This window comes from Rhinoderma darwinii, chromosome 1 (genome assembly GCF_050947455.1).
Source record: "Rhinoderma darwinii isolate aRhiDar2 chromosome 1, aRhiDar2.hap1, whole genome shotgun sequence".
Classification (NCBI taxonomy): domain Eukaryota; kingdom Metazoa; phylum Chordata; class Amphibia; order Anura; family Rhinodermatidae; genus Rhinoderma; species Rhinoderma darwinii.
Window position 1 is genome coordinate 9516885 of NC_134687.1, and position 14969 is coordinate 9531853.

Here is a 14969-nt window from a genome sequence, read left to right on the forward strand (position 1 = left end):
TCACAGTTGTCAGCAGATAATCATTATATTGTCATCACAGTTGTCAGCAGATAATCATTATATTGTGATCACAGTTGTCAGCAGATAATCATTATATTGTCATCACAGTTGTCAGCAGATAATCATTATATTGTGATCGCAGTTGTCAGCAGATAATCATTATATTGTGATCACAGTTGTCAGCAGATAATCATTATATTGTGATCACAGTTGTCAGCAGATAATCATTATATTGTGATCACAGTTGTCAGCAGATAATCATTATATTGTGACCACAGTTGTCAGCAGATAATCATTATATTGTGATCGCAGTTGTCAGCAGATAATCATTATATTGTAATCACAGTTGTCAGTAGATAATCATTATAATGTGATCGCAGTTGTCAGCAGATAATTATTATATTGTGATCACTGTTGTCAGCAGATAATCATTATTTTGTAATCACAGTTGTCAGCAGATAATTATTATATTGTAATCACAGTTGTCAGCAGATAATCATTATATTGTGATCACAGTTGTCAGTAGATAATCATTATATTGTGATCGCAGTTGTCAGCAGATAATCATTATATTGTGATCGCAGTTGTCAGCAGATAATTATTATATTGTGATCACTGTTGTCAGCAGATAATCATTATATTGTGATCACTGTTGTCAGCAGATAATCATTATATTGTGATCACAGTTGTCAGCAGATAATCATTATATAGTGATCACAGTTGTCAGCAGATAATCATTATATTGTGATCACAGTTGTCAGCAGATAATCATTATATTGTGATCACAGTTGTCAGCAGATAATCATTATATTGTGACCACAGTTGTCAGCAGATAATCATTATATTGTGACCTCAGTTGTCAGCAGATAATCATTATATTGTGATCACTGTTGTCAGCAGATAATCATTATATTGTGACCTCAGTTGTCAGCAGATAATCATTATATTGTGATCACAGTTGTCAGCAGATAATCATTATATTGTGATCACAGTTGTCAGCAGATAATCATTATATTGTGATCACAGTTGTCAGCAGATAATCATTATATTGTGATCACTGTTGTCAGCAGATAATCATTATATTTTGATCACTGTTGTCAGCAGATAATCATTATATTGTAATCACAGTTGTCAGCAGATAATCATTATATTGTAATCACAGTTGTCAGCAGATAATCATTATATTGTGATCACGGTTGTCAGCAGATAATCATTATATTGTGATCGCAGTTGTCAGCAGATAATCATTATATTGTGATCACAGTTGTCAGCAGATAATCATTATATTGTGATCACAGTTGTCAGCAGATAATCATTATATTGTGATCGCAGTTGTCAGCAGATAATCATTATATTGTGATCGCAGTTGTCAGCAGATAATCATTATATTGTAATCACAGTTGTCAGCAGATAATCATTATATTGTGATCACGGTTGTCAGCAGATAATCATTATATTGTGATCGCAGTTGTCAGCAGATAATCATTATATTGTGATCGCAGTTGTCAGCAGATAATCATTATATTGTAATCACAGTTGTCAGCAGATAATCATTATATTGTGATCGCAGTTGTCAGCAGATAATCATTATATTGTGATCGCAGTTGTCAGCAGATAATCATTATATTGTGATCGCAGTTGTCAGCAGATAATCATTATATTGTGATCACTGTTGTCAGCAGATAATCATTATATTGTGATCGCAGTTGTCAGCAGATAATCATTATATTGTGATCACAGTTGTCAGCAGATAATCATTATATTGTGATCACAGTTGTCAGCAGATAATCATTATATTGTGATCGCAGTTGTCAGCAGATAATCATTATATTGTGATCGCAGTTGTCAGTAGAAAATCATTATATTGTGATCACAGTTGTCAGCAGATAATCATTATATTGTGAGCTCAGTTGTCAGCAGATAATCATTATATTGTAACCTCAGTTGTCAGCAGATAATCATTATATTGTGATCACGGTTGTCAGCAGATAATCATTATATTGTGATCGCAGTTGTCAGCAGATAATTATTATATTGTAACCACAGTTGTCAGCAGATAATTATTATATTGTGATCACGGTTGTCAGCAGATAATCATTATATTGTGATCACAGTTGTCAGCAGATAATCATTATATTGTAATCACAGTTGTCAGCAGATAATCATTATATTGTGACCTCAGTTGTCAGCTGATAATCATTATATTGTGATCACTGTTGTCAGCAGATAATCATTATATTGTGATCACAGTTGTCAGCAGATAATCATTATATTGCGATCACAGTTGTCAGCAGATAATCATTATATTGTGACCTCAGTTGTCAGCTGATAATCATTATATTGTGATCACTGTTGTCAGCAGATAATCATTATATTGTAATCACAGTTGTCAGCAGATAATCATTATATTGTGATCGCAGTTGTCAGCAGATAATCATTATATTGTGATCGCAGTTGTCAGCAGATAATTATTATATTGTGATCGCTGTTGTCAGCAGATAATCATTATATTGTGACCTCAGTTGTCAGCAGATAATCATTATATTGTGATCACGGTTGTCAGCAGATAATCATTATATTGTGACCTCAGTTGTCAGCAGATAATCATTATATTGTAATCACAGTTGTCAGCAGATAATCATTATATTGTGATCACTGTTGTCAGCAGATAATCATTATATTGTGATCACGGTTGTCAGCAGATAATCATTATATTGTAATCAAAGTTGTCAGCAGATATTCATTATATTGTGATCGCAGTTGTCAGCAGATAATCATTATATTGTGATCGCAGTTGTCAGCAGATAATCATTATATAATGATCACAGTTGTCAGCAGATAATCATTATATTGTGATCACAGTTGTCAGCAGATAATCATTATATTGTAATCACAGTTGTCAGCAGATAATTATTATATTGTGATCACGGTTGTCAGCAGATAATCATTATATTGTAATCACAGTTGTCAGCAGATAATTATTATATTGTGATCACGGTGGTCAGCAGATAATCATTATATTGTAATCAAAGTTGTCAGCAGATATTCATTATATTGTGATCGCAGTTGTCAGCAGATATTCATTATATTGTGATCGCAGTTGTCAGCAGATAATCATTATATTGTGATCAAAGTTGTCAGCAGATATTCATTATATTGTGATCGCAGTTGTCAGCAGATATTCATTATATTGTGATCGCAGTTGTCAGCAGATAATCATTATATTGTGATCACTGTTGTCAGCAGATAATCATTATATTGTGATCGCTGTTGTCAGCAGATAATCATTATATTGTGATCACAGTTGTCAGCAGATAATCATTATATTGTGATCACGGTTGTCAGTAGATAATCATTATATTGTGATCGCGGTTGTCAGCAGATAATCATTATATTGTGACCACAGTTGTCAGCAGATAATCATTATATTGTGATCACGGTTGTCAGCAGATAATCATTATATTGTGATCACGGTTGTCAGCAGATAATCATTATATTGTGATCACAGTTGTCAGCAGATAATCATTATATTGTAATCACAGTTGTCAGCAGATATTTATTATATTGTGACCGCAGTTGTCAGCAGATAATCATTATATAGTGATCGCAGTTGTCAGCAGATAATCATTATACTGTGATCACAGTTGTCAGCAGATAATCCTTAAATTGTAATCACAGTTGTCAGCAGATAATTATTATATTGTGATCACGGCTGTCAGCAGATAATCATTATATTGTAATCACAGTTGTCAGCAGATAATTATTATATTGTGATCACGGTTGTCAGCAGATAATCATTATATTGTAATCACAGTTGTCAGCAGATAATTATTATATTGTAATCACAGTTGTCAGCAGATAATTATTATATTGTAATCACAGTTGTCAGTAGATAATCATTATATTGTGATCGCAGTTGTCAGCAGATAATTATTATATTGTGATCGCAGTTGTCAGCAGATAATCATTATATTGTGATCGCAGTTGTCAGCAGATAATTATTATATTGTGATCACAGTTGTCAGCAGATAATCATTATATTGTGATCACAGTTGTCAGCAGATAATCATTATATTGTGATCACAGTTGTCAGCAGATAATCATTATATTGTGATCACTGTTGTCAGCAGATAATCATTATATTGTGATCACAGTTTTCAGCAGATAATCATTATATTGTAATCACAGTTGTCAGCAGATAATTATTATATTGTAATCACAGTTGTCAGTAGATAATCATTATATTGTGATCGCAGTTGTCAGCAGATAATCATTATATTGTGATCGCAGTTGTCAGCAGATAATTATTATATTGTGATCACTGTTGTCAGCAGATAATCATTATATTGTGACAACAGTTGTCAGCAGATAATCATTATATTGTGATCACAGTTGTCAGTAGATAATCATTATATTGTGACCTCAGTTATCAGCAGATAATCATTATATTGTGATCACAGTTGTCAGCAGATAATCATTATATTGTGATCACGGTTGTCAGCAGATAATCATTATATTGTGATCGCAGTTGTCAGCAGATAATCATTATATTTTGATCACAGTTGTCAGCAGATAATTATTATATTGTGATCACAGTTGTCAGTAGATAATCATTATATTGTGATCACAGTTGTCAGTAGATAATCATTATATTGTGATCACAGTTGTCAGCAGATAATCATTATATTGTGATCACAGTTGTCAGTAGATAATCATTATATTGTGATCACAGTTGTCAGTAGATAATCATTATATTGTGATCGCAGTTGTCAGCAGATAATCATTATATTGTGATCGCAGTTGTCAGCAGATAATCATTATATTGTAATCACAGTTGTCAGCAGATAATCATTATATTGTGATCGCAGTTGTCAGCAGATAATCATTATATTGTGATCGCAGTTGTCAGCAGATAATCATTATATTGTGATCGCAGTTGTCAGCAGATAATCATTATATTGTAATCACAGTTGTCAGCAGATAATCATTATATTGTGATCGCAGTTGTCAGCAGATAATCATTATATTGTGATCGCAGTTGTCAGCAGATAATCATTATATTGTGATCGCAGTTGTCAGCAGATAATCATTATATTGTGATCACTGTTGTCAGCAGATAATCATTATATTGTGACCTCAGTTGTCAGCAGATAATCATTATAATGTAATCACAGTTGTCAGCAGATAATCATTATATTGTGATCGCAGTTGTCAGCAGATAATTATTATATTGTAACCTCAGTTGTCAGCAGATAATCATTATATTGTAATCACAGTTGTCAGTAGATAATCATTATATTGTGATCGCAGTTGTCAGCAGATAATTATTATATTGTAACCACAGTTGTCAGCAGATAATTATTATATTGTGATCACGGTTGTCAGCAGATAATCATTATATTGTGATCACGGTTGTCAGCAGATAATCATTATATTGTGATCACAGTTGTCAGCAGATAATCATTATATTGTAATCACAGTTGTCAGCAGATATTTATTATATTGTGACCGCAGTTGTCAGCAGATAATCATTATATAGTGATCGCAGTTGTCAGCAGATAATCATTATACTGTGATCACAGTTGTCAGCAGATAATCATTAAATTGTAATCACAGTTGTCAGCAGATAATTATTATATTGTGATCACGGCTGTCAGCAGATAATCATTATATTGTAATCACAGTTGTCAGTAGATAATCATTATATTGTCATCACAGTTGTCAGCAGATAATTATTATATTGTGATCACGGTTGTCAGCAGATAATCATTATATTGTAATCACAGTTGTCAGTAGATAATCATTATATTGTCATCACAGTTGTCAGCAGATAATTATTATATTGTGATCACAGTTGTCAGCAGATAATTATTATATTGTGATCACGGCTGTCAGCAGATAATCATTATATTGTAATCACAGTTGTCAGTAGATAATCATTATATTGTCATCACAGTTGTCAGCAGATAATTATTATATTGTGATCACAGTTGTCAGCAGATAATTATTATATTGTAATCACAGTTGTCAGCAGATAATTATTATATTGTAATCACAGTTGTCAGTAGATAATCATTATATTGTGATCGCAGTTGTCAGCAGATAATTATTATATTGTGATCGCAGTTGTCAGCAGATAATCATTATATTGTGATCGCAGTTGTCAGCAGATAATTATTATATTGTGATCACAGTTGTCAGCAGATAATCATTATATTGTGATCACAGTTGTCAGCAGATAATCATTATATTGTGATCACAGTTGTCAGCAGATAATCATTATATTGTGATCACTGTTGTCAGCAGATAATCATTATATTGTGATCACAGTTTTCAGCAGATAATCATTATATTGTAATCACAGTTGTCAGCAGATAATTATTATATTGTAATCACAGTTGTCAGTAGATAATCATTATATTGTGATCGCAGTTGTCAGCAGATAATCATTATATTGTGATCGCAGTTGTCAGCAGATAATTATTATATTGTGATCACTGTTGTCAGCAGATAATCATTATATTGTGATCACAGTTGTCAGCAGATAATCATTATATTGTGATCACAGTTGTCAGTAGATAATCATTATATTGTGACCTCAGTTATCAGCAGATAATCATTATATTGTGATCACAGTTGTCAGCAGATAATCATTATATTGTGATCACGGTTGTCAGCAGATAATCATTATATTGTGATCGCAGTTGTCAGCAGATAATCATTATATTTTGATCACAGTTGTCAGCAGATAATTATTATATTGTGATCACAGTTGTCAGTAGATAATCATTATATTGTGATCACAGTTGTCAGTAGATAATCATTATATTGTGATCACAGTTGTCAGCAGATAATCATTATATTGTGATCACAGTTGTCAGTAGATAATCATTATATTGTGATCACAGTTGTCAGTAGATAATCATTATATTGTGATCGCAGTTGTCAGCAGATAATCATTATATTGTGATCGCAGTTGTCAGCAGATAATCATTATATTGTAATCACAGTTGTCAGCAGATAATCATTATATTGTGATCGCAGTTGTCAGCAGATAATCATTATATTGTGATCGCAGTTGTCAGCAGATAATCATTATATTGTGATCGCAGTTGTCAGCAGATAATCATTATATTGTAATCACCGTTGTCAGCAGATAATCATTATATTGTGATCGCAGTTGTCAGCAGATAATCATTATATTGTGATCGCAGTTGTCAGCAGATAATCATTATATTGTGATCACTGTTGTCAGCAGATAATCATTATATTGTGACCTCAGTTGTCAGCAGATAATCATTATATTGTAACCTCAGTTGTCAGCAGATAATCATTATATTGTAATCACAGTTGTCAGCAGATAATCATTATATTGTGATCGCAGTTGTCAGCAGATAATCATTATATTGTGATCGCAGTTGTCAGCAGATAATTATTATATTGTAACCTCAGTTGTCAGCAGATAATCATTATATTGTAATCACAGTTGTCAGTAGATAATCATTATATTGTGATCGCAGTTGTCAGCAGATAATTATTATATTGTAACCACAGTTGTCAGCAGATAATTATTATATTGTGATCACGGTTGTCAGCAGATAATCATTATATTGTGATCACAGTTGTCAGCAGATAATCATTATATTGTAATCACAGTTGTCAGCAGATAATCATTATATTGTGACCTCAGTTGTCAGCTGATAATCATTATATTGTGATCACTGTTGTCAGCAGATAATCATTATATTGTAATCACAGTTGTCAGCAGATAATCATTATATTGTAATCACAGTTGTCAGCAGATAATCATTATATTGTGACCTCAGTTGTCAGCTGATAATCATTATATTGTGATCACTGTTGTCAGCAGATAATCATTATATTGCGATCACAGTTGTCAGCAGATAATCATTATATTGTGATCACAGTTGTCAGTAGATAATCATTATATTGTGATCACAGTTGTCAGCAGATAATTATTATATTGTAATCACAGTTGTCAGTAGATAATCATTATATTGTGATCGCAGTTGTCAGCAGATAATCATTATATTGTGATCGCAGTTGTCAGCAGATAATTATTATATTGTGATCGCTGTTGTCAGCAGATAATCATTATATTGTGACCTCAGTTGTCAGCAGATAATCATTATATTGTGATCACGGTTGTCAGCAGATAATCATTATATTGTGACCACAGCTGTCAGCAGATAATCATTATATTGTGATCACGGTTGTCAGCAGATAATCATTATATTGTAATCAAAGTTGTCAGCAGATATTCATTATATTGTGATCGCAGTTGTCAGCAGATAATCATTATATTGTGATCGCAGTTGTCAGCAGATAATCATTATATAATGATCACAGTTGTCAGCAGATAATCATTATATTGTCATCACAGTTGTCAGCAGATAATTATTATATTGTGATCACGGTTGTCAGCAGATAATCATTATATTGTAATCACAGTTGTCAGCAGATAATTATTATATTGTGATCACGGTTGTCAGCAGATAATCATTATATTGTAATCAAAGTTGTCAGCAGATATTCATTATATTGTGATCGCAGTTGTCAGCAGATATTCATTATATTGTGATCGCAGTTGTCAGCAGATAATCATTATATTGTGATCACTGTTGTCAGCAGATAATCATTATATTGTGATCACTGTTGTCAGCAGATAATCATTATATTGTGATCACAGTTGTCAGCAGATAATCATTATATTGTGATCACAGTTGTCAGTAGATAATCATTATATTGTGATCACTGTTGTCAGCAGATAATCATTATATTGTAATCACAGTTGTCAGCAGATAATCATTATATTGTGACCACAGTTGTCAGCAGATAATCATTATATTGTGATCGCAGTTGTCAGCAGATAATCATTATATTGTGATCACAGTTGTCAGCAGATAATCATTATATTGTGATCACAGTTGTCAGCAGATAATCATTATATTGTGACCACAGTTGTCAGCAGATAATCATTATATTGTGATCACGGTTGTCAGCAGATAATCATTATATTGTGATCACAGTTGTCAGCAGATAATCATTATATTGTAATCACAGTTGTCAGCAGATATTTATTATATTGTGACCGCAGTTGTCAGCAGATAATCATTATATAGTGATCGCAGTTGTCAGCAGATAATTATTATATTGTGATCACGGCTGTCAGCAGATAATCATTATATTGTAATCACAGTTGTCAGCAGATAATTATTATATTGTGATCACGGTTGTCAGCAGATAATCATTATATTGTAATCACAGTTGTCAGCAGATAATTATTATATTGTAATCACAGTTGTCAGCAGATAATCATTATATTGCGATCACAGTTGTCAGCAGATAATTATTATATTGTAATCACAGTTGTCAGTAGATAATCATTATATTGTGATCGCAGTTGTCAGCAGATAATTATTATATTGTGATCGCAGTTGTCAGCAGATAATCATTATATTGTGATCACAGTTGTCAGCAGATAATCATTATATTGTGATCACAGTTGTCAGTAGATAATCATTATATTGTGACCTCAGTTATCAGCAGATAATCATTATATTGTGAACTCAGTTGTCAGCAGATAATCATTATATTGTGATCACGGTTGTCAGCAGATAATCATTATATTGTGAACTCAGTTGTCAGCAGATAATCATTATATTGTGATCACGGTTGTCAGCAGATAATTATTATATTGTGATCACGGTTGTCAGCAGATAATCATTATATTGTGATCACAGTTGTCAGCAGATAATCATTATATTGTAATCGCAGTTGTCAGCAGATAATCATTATATTGTGATCGCAGTTGTCAGCAGATAATCATTATATTGTGATCGCAGTTGTCAGCAGATAATCATTATATTGTGATCACAGTTGTCAGCAGATAATCATTATATTGTGATCACAGTTGTCAGCAGATAATCATTATATTGTGACCGCAGTTGTCAGCAGATAATCATTATATTGTGATCACAGTTGTCAGTAGATAATCATTATATTGTGACCTCAGTTATCAGCAGATAATCATTATATTGTGACCTCAGTTGTCAGCAGATAATCATTATATTGTGATCACACTTGTCAGCAGATAATCATTATATTGTGATCACAGTTGTCAGCAGATAATCATTATATTGTGATCACAGTTGTCAGCAGATAATTATTATATTGTGATCACAGTTGTCAGCAGATAATCATTATATTGTAATCACAGTTGTCAGCAGATATTTATTATATTGTGATCACAGTTGTCAGCAGATAATTATTATATTGTAATCACGGTTGTCAGCAGATAATCATTATATTGTAATCACAGTTGTCAGCAGATAATTATTATATTGTAATCACAGTTGTCAGCAGATAATTATTATATTGTAATCACAGTTGTCAGTAGATAATCATTATATTGTGATCGCAGTTGTCAGCAGATAATTATTATATTGTGATCGCAGTTGTCAGCAGATAATCATTATATTGTGATCGCAGTTGTCAGCAGATAATTATTATATTGTGATCACAGTTGTCAGCAGATAATCATTATATTGTGATCACAGTTGTCAGCAGATAATCATTATATTGTGATCACAGTTGTCAGCAGATAATCATTATATTGTGATCACTGTTGTCAGCAGATAATCATTATATTGTGATCACAGTTTTCAGCAGATAATCATTATATTGTAATCACAGTTGTCAGCAGATAATTATTATATTGTAATCACAGTTGTCAGTAGATAATCATTATATTGTGATCGCAGTTGTCAGCAGATAATCATTATATTGTGATCGCAGTTGTCAGCAGATAATTATTATATTGTGATCACTGTTGTCAGCAGATAATCATTATATTGTGATCACAGTTGTCAGCAGATAATCATTATATTGTGATCACAGTTGTCAGTAGATAATCATTATATTGTGACCTCAGTTATCAGCAGATAATCATTATATTGTGATCACAGTTGTCAGCAGATAATCATTATATTGTAACCTCAGTTATCAGCAGATAATCATTATATTGTGACCACAGTTGTCAGCAGATAATCATTATATTGTGATCACGGTTGTCAGCAGATAATCATTATATTGTGATCGCAGTTGTCAGCAGATAATCATTATATTTTGATCACAGTTGTCAGCAGATAATTATTATATTGTGATCACAGTTGTCAGTAGATAATCATTATATTGTGATCACAGTTGTCAGTAGATAATCATTATATTGTGATCACAGTTGTCAGCAGATAATCATTATATTGTGATCACAGTTGTCAGTAGATAATCATTATATTGTGATCACAGTTGTCAGTAGATAATCATTATATTGTGATCGCAGTTGTCAGCAGATAATCATTATATTGTGATCGCAGTTGTCAGCAGATAATCATTATATTGTAATCACAGTTGTCAGCAGATAATCATTATATTGTGATCGCAGTTGTCAGCAGATAATCATTATATTGTGATCGCAGTTGTCAGCAGATAATCATTATATTGTGATCGCAGTTGTCAGCAGATAATCATTATATTGTAATCACCGTTGTCAGCAGATAATCATTATATTGTGATCGCAGTTGTCAGCAGATAATCATTATATTGTGATCGCAGTTGTCAGCAGATAATCATTATATTGTGATCACTGTTGTCAGCAGATAATCATTATATTGTGACCTCAGTTGTCAGCAGATAATCATTATATTGTAACCTCAGTTGTCAGCAGATAATCATTATATTGTAATCACAGTTGTCAGCAGATAATCATTATATTGTGATCGCAGTTGTCAGCAGATAATTATTATATTGTAACCTCAGTTGTCAGCAGATAATCATTATATTGTAATCACAGTTGTCAGTAGATAATCATTATATTGTGATCGCAGTTGTCAGCAGATAATTATTATATTGTAACCACAGTTGTCAGCAGATAATTATTATATTGTGATCACGGTTGTCAGCAGATAATCATTATATTGTGATCACAGTTGTCAGCAGATAATCATTATATTGTAATCACAGTTGTCAGCAGATAATCATTATATTGTGACCTCAGTTGTCAGCTGATAATCATTATATTGTGATCACTGTTGTCAGCAGATAATCATTATATTGTAATCACAGTTGTCAGCAGATAATCATTATATTGTAATCACAGTTGTCAGCAGATAATCATTATATTGTGACCTCAGTTGTCAGCTGATAATCATTATATTGTGATCACTGTTGTCAGCAGATAATCATTATATTGCGATCACAGTTGTCAGCAGATAATCATTATATTGTGATCACAGTTGTCAGTAGATAATCATTATATTGTGATCACAGTTGTCAGCAGATAATTATTATATTGTAATCACAGTTGTCAGTAGATAATCATTATATTGTGATCGCAGTTGTCAGCAGATAATCATTATATTGTGATCGCAGTTGTCAGCAGATAATTATTATATTGTGATCGCTGTTGTCAGCAGATAATCATTATATTGTGACCTCAGTTGTCAGCAGATAATCATTATATTGTGATCACGGTTGTCAGCAGATAATCATTATATTGTGACCACAGCTGTCAGCAGATAATCATTATATTGTGATCACGGTTGTCAGCAGATAATCATTATATTGTAATCAAAGTTGTCAGCAGATATTCATTATATTGTGATCGCAGTTGTCAGCAGATAATCATTATATTGTGATCGCAGTTGTCAGCAGATAATCATTATATAATGATCACAGTTGTCAGCAGATAATCATTATATTGTCATCACAGTTGTCAGCAGATAATTATTATATTGTGATCACGGTTGTCAGCAGATAATCATTATATTGTAATCACAGTTGTCAGCAGATAATTATTATATTGTGATCACGGTTGTCAGCAGATAATCATTATATTGTAATCAAAGTTGTCAGCAGATATTCATTATATTGTGATCGCAGTTGTCAGCAGATATTCATTATATTGTGATCGCAGTTGTCAGCAGATAATCATTATATTGTGATCACTGTTGTCAGCAGATAATCATTATATTGTGATCACTGTTGTCAGCAGATAATCATTATATTGTGATCACAGTTGTCAGCAGATAATCATTATATTGTGATCACAGTTGTCAGTAGATAATCATTATATTGTGATCACTGTTGTCAGCAGATAATCATTATATTGTAATCACAGTTGTCAGCAGATAATCATTATATTGTGACCACAGTTGTCAGCAGATAATCATTATATTGTGATCGCAGTTGTCAGCAGATAATCATTATATTGTGACCACAGTTGTCAGCAGATAATCATTATATTGTGATCACAGTTTTCAGCAGATAATCATTATATTGTGACCGCAGTTGTCAGCAGATAATCATTATATAGTGATCGCAGTTGTCAGCAGATAATTATTATATTGTGATCACGGCTGTCAGCAGATAATCATTATATTGTAATCACAGTTGTCAGCAGATAATTATTATATTGTGATCACGGTTGTCAGCAGATAATCATTATATTGTAATCACAGTTGTCAGCAGATAATTATTATATTGTAATCACAGTTGTCAGCAGATAATCATTATATTGCGATCACAGTTGTCAGCAGATAATTATTATATTGTAATCACAGTTGTCAGTAGATAATCATTATATTGTGATCGCAGTTGTCAGCAGATAATTATTATATTGTGATCGCAGTTGTCAGCAGATAATCATTATATTGTGATCACAGTTGTCAGCAGATAATCATTATATTGTGATCACAGTTGTCAGTAGATAATCATTATATTGTGACCTCAGTTATCAGCAGATAATCATTATATTGTGAACTCAGTTGTCAGCAGATAATCATTATATTGTGATCACGGTTGTCAGCAGATAATCATTATATTGTGATCACAGTTGTCAGCAGATAATCATTATATTGTGATCACAGTTTTCAGCAGATAATCATTATATTGTAATCGCAGTTGTCAGCAGATAATCATTATATTGTGATCGCAGTTGTCAGCAGATAATCATTATATTGTGATCACAGTTTTCAGCAGATAATCATTATATTGTAATCGCAGTTGTCAGCAGATAATCATTATATTGTGATCGCAGTTGTCAGCAGATAATCATTATATTGTGATCGCAGTTGTCAGCAGATAATCATTATATTGTGATCACAGTTGTCAGCAGATAATCATTATATTGTGATCACAGTTGTCAGCAGATAATCATTATATTGTGACCGCAGTTGTCAGCAGATAATCATTATATTGTGATCACAGTTGTCAGTAGATAATCATTATATTGTGACCTCAGTTATCAGCAGATAATCATTATATTGTGACCTCAGTTGTCAGCAGATAATCATTATATTGTGATCACACTTGTCAGCAGATAATCATTATATTGTGATCACAGTTGTCAGCAGATAATCATTATATTGTGATCACAGTTGTCAGCAGATAATTATTATATTGTGATCACAGTTGTCAGCAGATAATCATTATATTGTAATCACAGTTGTCAGCAGATATTTATTATATTGTGATCACAGTTGTCAGCAGATAATTATTATATTGTAATCACGGTTGTCAGCAGATAATCATTATATTGTAATCACAGTTGTCAGCAGATAATTATTATATTGTAATCACAGTTGTCAGCAGATAATTATTATATTGTAATCACAGTTGTCAGCAGATAATTATTATATTGTAATCACAGTTGTCAGTAGATAATCATTATATTGTGATCGCAGTTGTCAGCAGATAATCATTATATTGTGATCACAGTTGTCAGCAGATAATCATTATATTGTGATCGCGGTTGTCATCAGATAATTATTATATTGTAATCACAGTTGTCAGTAGATAATCATTATATTGTGATCACGGTTGTCAGCAGATAATTATTATATTGTGATCACTGTTGTCAGCAGATAATCATTATATTGTGACCTCAGTTG